This window comes from Bos taurus, chromosome 1, assembly GCF_002263795.3.
Source record: "Bos taurus isolate L1 Dominette 01449 registration number 42190680 breed Hereford chromosome 1, ARS-UCD2.0, whole genome shotgun sequence".
Lineage (NCBI taxonomy): Eukaryota > Metazoa > Chordata > Mammalia > Artiodactyla > Bovidae > Bos > Bos taurus.
The window spans coordinates 87,958,415-87,964,414 of record NC_037328.1 but is presented as its reverse complement, the minus strand read 5'-3'; the positions used below and the strand labels follow the sequence as shown (position 1 = coordinate 87,964,414).

The 6,000-nt window shown below is 43.3% G+C and overlaps 1 protein-coding gene across 3 annotated transcripts in view; it reads left to right on the top strand.

Moving 5' to 3' along the window:
- The first annotated feature begins 392 nt into the window (after positions 1–392).
- The window catches only part of PIK3CA (phosphatidylinositol-4,5-bisphosphate 3-kinase catalytic subunit alpha), a 92,626-nt gene continuing 87,018 nt past the window's right edge, over positions 393–6,000 (top strand). For 2 of the 3 annotated variants that reach the window (XM_024993013.2, XM_024993044.2), the window contains exon 1: positions 393–708. The gene's annotated coding sequence lies outside the window, so the exon portion shown is untranslated. Of the gene's footprint in view, positions 709–1,276; positions 1,363–6,000 lie in introns of those variants that run through there. The other variant, XM_059887913.1, reaches the window with a different exon arrangement.

The following is a 6,000-nucleotide window of genomic DNA, read 5'->3' as shown; positions in this document are numbered from 1 at the left end:
TGCTGTTCGTACACCTATGCCTCCACAAGATGGCAAAACACCCTCGCCACTGCAAAAGACGACAGCGTTAAATACCAGCGCGGCACGAAAATGAGCCACAAAGCCACTCAAACTTCGGGCACAAAACCAACGCGCAGGCGCACTGGCACACTGTTACCCGATTTGCCCACTTCCACCTCCTGGTCTCCGCAGTTTCACTTCCCCTCGTTTGGTCCTCTGCTTCCGGGGCACAGTAGGCTCGGCCCCTCCTCATCTCTTACCCTCCTCTACCCGAGGAGGGGGGAGTCGAGGGGGTGGGGAAGAGTTCGTTGTTTGTTTACACGATGTGAGCGGAAAAAGAGACCAATAAAGTTTATTCTGGAAACAAAAGGAAAAAAAAAAACAGGGGTGACAGAGAAAGGAGACGGGGGCGGGGGCGTGTGGCGGGGGCTAGCTAGGAGAGGCAGCGAGAAGGAGAAAGCGGCAGTTCCGGTGCCGCCGCTGCGGCCGCTGAGGTCTCGGGCTGCTGCCGCCGCGGCCGCTGGGGCTGGGGCCGCCGGCGAGGCAGGGCTCGGGCCCGGCCGGGCAGCTCCGGAGCGGCGGGGGAGAGGGGCCGGGAGGCGGGGGCTGTGCCGCCCGCTCTCCTCTCCCTCGGCGCCGCCGCCGCCGCCGCCCGCGGGGCTGGGACCCGATGCGGTTAGAGCCGCGGAGCTTCGAGGAGCCCCGAGCGTGAGTAGAACGCGGACAGGCCGGGAGCGGGCGCGGTCGGGATGGGGCCGGGTGGGTGCCGGGGACTCTCGGGCGCGCCCGCCGTCTTGGGCGGGGGCTGCCCGCCCGTCGTCTCTCCCAGCTTCGGCCCGCAGGAGAGTTCGCCTGCGATCCCCGCTCTCCTCCGCCTGCCGCTGGCCTCACCCAGATGCAGAGGCGAGGGCTCGCCGCTCCCTCTGTTCTCCCTCTGACCGCCGCCTCGCTCTTCGTTTCCTTCCTCTCCCATTTTTGGGGATGGGGCGGCTAGAGACTGAGGAAGTGCGCCCAGGGCCGCCGCCCCGGCCGCGATGGCTAGGTCCCCCGCACCCTTGCACATCCACCCGACCCGCGAGCACCGCGGCGTGAGCGATCCCGGGTGCCAAACCGTGAGCTCTTCCTGAGGGGCTGTCACGCCCGAGGACTCCGACCGCGCCAGCCCGGCGACCCTGCGTTTGCCTCATACTGGGTTTAAATCGCCCGGCTGGGGCTTGGAAGGCTACATCCCCGTAGCCCATAGTTCCTCTCCCACCCTTCAACTCGAAGTTGTTTTTTTCCTTTTAACCGAGACAATCAAACGTCTAAACGTATTGGATATTTCATTCATAGACCTGAGACGTCTCGCGATTTGTGTCTTTAGTAAGTCTAATATGTGATGCCTGCTTTATAGCTCCTAAGTGGCTCGGAAAGGTAGGGTAGCGCCTAGAATTGGACTGTGTAAACACCAGACGTTCAGCCAGTGTGTTTTGATCGCGGCTTGAGGGGTTTATTTTAGGATGCTAAAGGAATAGTGGTGATGATGGCTAGTTACCAGGCTTAGGAATCGAAAGCTGTTTTGGATGTCAGTAATTGGGAAGCTGTTTACGTACTTATATAAAGGGTAAGGGGAGCGCAATAAGAGGGGCTTCTGTGAAAAACAGCCTTCGTATTAATGAAGTAGAGCTGTGATTTCGTTTGGTGAAGCTTCCTCATTCCAGCACTGCGCCTTTGGGCACATGCAGTACATGGGTTTGCTAGATGATGTTTTGAATCGTAGTTTGTGAGGCCTGGGAGAACCCCTGGAAAACTTGGGTAGGTAAACTTCTGTTAACTCAAGTCATCGGGTAATTACTATGGCCACATTTGAACCACTGTGGGCAATACCGGTCGCATGTTTTCCTGCTCAGAAGCTGGGTTCTCTGGGTATTTGCTTACATTGCACTGTACAAAATTTGTTTATGTACTGGATTGCGTGTTGTTAAGGAAAGACCTACAAAATACTTAAGATACCACGTTGCTAATTTAATTTGTATAAATCACAGCACGTCTTTATTAATGGATCCTAGAAGCAACTGTAGTGTAAGAATTTGTTAATATGTCTGTATTCAAGTTTTAACATTTTTTAAGACTGAATCATTGAATTCTGGTTGACAGCATAGATCTCTATCTAAACATCACATGTTCTGGAAAATTTTAATTATCAGATTAACTGTTCTGCAGTGTCATCAGCCAGAATTATCTGAAGAGGGCCCAGTGGGGGTGTGGGGGGGGGGTGGGTAGGGTGGGGGGTATTTTGTTTGGTTTTCTGAGTTTTCTCATGTCACCTTTTTGGATAAAATTAAATTTCATCTCTAAGTTTTTTCAAAAGTTTCTTATAGGTTTTTCCATCATTGTAAAATAGAGTGTTTTCCTATTAAAATCACGAAATAGATGATTGAAAGAAGTGATAGCACATGGTAACAGTCATAGCATCATGGGGGAAATAAAAAGAAAATGAATAATTAACTTAATATTTTATCATTGATTTTATGAATATAAAGTTTGAAAGACATTCCGATCAGTTTAGTTCAAGAATTAAAAATGAACCACATATAAATGTAGAACAGTGTTTTTATATGTCTAAAGCTTTTTTTTCTCAATTTTTAGTAAGTTAGATATAGCATTAAGGAGATGTCACTAATACAAATGCTGTAAACCCAAGAATTACTGCATGAGTGTATCTTCTCATGGGCTAGATATATGTGAAAGGAGGACTGTAAAAGAGCAATCAATGGCTTTGCCTGGGAACAACCTCATCTTAAAGCAGAGTTTCCTTCCTGTCAGTATAAGAGCCTCTCCATCCCAAAGAAGTATTGCCTTAAAAAAAAAAAAAAAAAAAGGTAAATTTACAAGTAAAATACTTAAATAGTAAGATAGGTCATACATTTCCTAAAAGAGTTCACTTTGTTTCCTTTATTGAATTAAGATTTTTTAACATTTACTATTACCATTTAAAAGTCATTTGCTCTGTTGATCTGTTTATTTGAAAAGGGCTAACTTAATCCTGTTTGATCTCTTTAGCAACAAAAATAGCATTACAAGGATCACTTCTCTATTTTATTATTTAAATATCTTGAATTTCAAGGGAGGGGTGATTCTGTAAATGAAATGTGTTTCTTAAGCATCATAAAAGATTTTATCTCTGAAAATATTTATGATCCTTAAATTTCTGCAAGTTTAGAAGCATAAATCTTAGAAAATCAAGGTTTATATTAGTATAGTTATTGAGCTGTTTTTTTAAGTATGTTTGTCTTGAGCTACAAAACAATCCTGTAGAGAAGGCAGTATTGCTGTCTCTGAGAAATGACATTTTAATCTAAGGTCAGACAAGTATCAGGTGACAGACTCATTGACAAAATGAATGCTTTGTGACTCCTTTCGTTTTATTATGCTACCTCTAACTTGCTCCAGCCTGCTTTTTTTTTTCAGCCTGCTTTTTTATAAAGAAACTAGAGCCCATAGATCACCTTTTCCCTTATTTGTAATAATAAATGGATGTGTTTAATTCCCCCTATAGCTTAAACAGTGGTTTTTTATCCTGGCCACATATTAGAATCATCTAGTTAGCTTTTTAAAAATATCAGTGCCAGGGTCTCCTTCCTGGAGATTCTGGTTTAATTGGTCTGAGATGGAGCCCAGACATCTGTTTAAGTTCCCCAGGTAATTCTAATAGACACGATTGTAAAGCCCTTGCTTTCTAAGACCTGTATAATTTGTTTCTTTTCTTCTAATTTCATCTCTCCTTTTTCTTCCTACAGCTCCCTTGGCCTTTTCCTGCTTCACATGCCAGTGCTATTTGCTTTTCATGAGACATTTGCACACTCCATACCCCTTGTTTAACTGGCTGACTCCTCATTTTTCATATCAGTTCCTTTGAAAAGTCTAGTCTGGGTCAGGTGCCCTTGCTTCCTGTTCCCATAACATCTTGTGCTCCTACTGTCAGAGCATTGACTCAGTGCATTGGCAATTGCCAATTTATTTGTCTGTATCTTCCACCAAGATGTAAATTTCATGAGAATGCTAGGGGTTTTATCTTATACAGTTATGTTCTCATTGTCAAGCACAGTAGCCAGTACATAATAGAGTTATTCACTGAATAAATATATTCACAACAGACTTCTTTACAACAATAATTTACAAATGCCTATTGAGTTTTTATACTATATTTGTTCACTGAAAATATACACCCCTAACCTGCCACACACATGTATTTTAATTGGAGACATTTGGGATGTTCTAAAGAACATATAAATTATATCAAGAGTGACACTCAAACTCCCCCCCCCACACACACCCCTCCACACAAATAATTAAACACAGAACTGTACTAGAAATCAGGAGATGTGAATTCAGATCCTAACCTCACCACAAGAGTGTGTCCTTGGGCAAGTCTCAATCTTTTGGGGCCTCAGTTTCCTCACCTGTAATAGGGGAATTGTACTGAATGCTCTACATGGTACTACTCAGTGCTTTAGCCTTAAAAACCTATGAGTACTAAAAATACTGACTTTGGGAAATCTGAACCTCCTGTTGGGCTGCTGTCTATGGGGTCGCACAGAGTCGGACACGACTGACGCGACTTAGCAGCAGCAGCAGCAGAACCTCCTTGGTTCAAACCCTGGCTTCTATGCTTACTGGCAGAATTACTTTGGACAGATTTCTTAATATGTATAATGAGAGTAATTACTACTCAACAGAGTTGTTATTGTTTTTGTTTTTGTTGAATTAAATGAGTGTCGATCCAGGAAAGTTTTGGCCAGGATCAGATGCCTAATACATGTTCATTTCCTTTCCCCTTTGAAAGTGTTAGATCTCATGAGTGGACTTATCTAAGATAAGAAAAAAGATAGTTTATGTAATATATCCTGTTTTCCACTTTGCTGACTGCTAACTTTACAGGTGTGACTAGGGACCAAGAACCACGTGGCTTTTAGTTTCATTTTCTTAGAACCCTATTCCACTGTCAAACACCCAGGTGTTAGTTAACCTGCCTGGGAAGTAATTAAGCCTTGAAGTTTGAACCATGACAGGAGTGTCCCTGGTAGCTCAGTCGGTAAAGAATCTCCCTGTAGTTCAGGAGACCCAGGTTTGATCCCTGGGTGGGGAAGATCCCCTGGAGAAGGAAATGATAAACCACTCCAGTATTCTTGCCTGGAAAAATCCCATGGACAGAGGAGCCTGGCGGGCTACAGTCCATGGGTCCCAAGAGTCGGACATGACTTAGTGACTAAGCCACCATGACAGGATAGCAAGTATCAAGCTATTTATGTATCATAATACATAATATGGAGGAAGGGAGAATCTGAACTGATGACCTTATACCATCGCCAAAGATCAGTAAAATCAGATTTGACCATTCCAAAAAAATGGAACAGATTAAAACTAAGGATAATTTACAAAAAAGACTCAGATTTTGGTGAAGTCTCTGTTTGCCAGACCTTAAAATTCAGGGAGTTTTTTTTATTTAGTAAATTTTAGTAAAAATTATTTAGTAAGTAGTAATTTTATTTAGTAATTTCCAGGAGATATAGGAAGTTTACCTCTGGTCAGGACCAGTTGCAGAAGATTGTTCTCGACATCAGATTAGCAGTTACAGGTATCAGTTAGCAAACTGAAGTTATTGATATTTTTCTCTGGGAGTGTTGTATCTTAATTTTATGTGTTTATTTTAACCTTTATTTATTTGATAACCTTTATTTATTTGGTGACACAGTGTAACAATATCTCTGCTGAAGTTTCTTAATGCCAGTCTTATTTTTGTATAAATCAAATTGACTTGTCTGAGTTTTCCCTTAAGTTTATGTCTTTGTTTTGTTTTTAATTTTTTAATGACTTTAGCGTATCATTTATATATTTATTTTTTTTTTGTTGGCCACACCTCAGGGCATGTGGGATCTCTGTACCCCAATCAGGGATCAAACCCACACCCCCTGCAGTGGAAGCACGGAATCTTAATCACTGGACCACCGGGGAAGTCCC